Source organism: Penaeus monodon, chromosome 23, assembly GCF_015228065.2.
Source record: "Penaeus monodon isolate SGIC_2016 chromosome 23, NSTDA_Pmon_1, whole genome shotgun sequence".
Classification (NCBI taxonomy): domain Eukaryota; kingdom Metazoa; phylum Arthropoda; class Malacostraca; order Decapoda; family Penaeidae; genus Penaeus; species Penaeus monodon.
In genome coordinates this window covers 7,044,015-7,044,542 of record NC_051408.1, presented here as the reverse complement: position 1 = coordinate 7,044,542, position 528 = coordinate 7,044,015, and positions in this window count along the sequence as shown.

Below are 528 nucleotides of genomic sequence, written 5' to 3'. Positions count from 1 at the left end.
AAAAGATATATATAATTATATATATATAATATATAAAAATAATAAAATATATTATATATATATATTATATTATTATAAAATTTTAATAAAAATATTTTATATAGATAAAAATATATATATTATATATAATATAATAATATAAATATATATAATAAATATATATAAAAAATATATATATATATTATATTATAATATAATAAATATATATAATAATATATAAATATATAAAAATATAAATATATATATAAAATATATACATATATATATATATATATATATTAATTATAATAATATAAAAATATATATATTATTATATATTTTAATAATATAAAATAAAATTAATATATATTATAATTATATATATTTATATATAAAAAAAATATGAAAAATTTATATATATTTTAAAAATTTATATAAAAATATTATATATATATAATAATAAAATATATATTAATTTTATAATATTTTATTATATATATATTTTAAAGATAAATATATTATAAAAATTTATTAATATATTATATATTT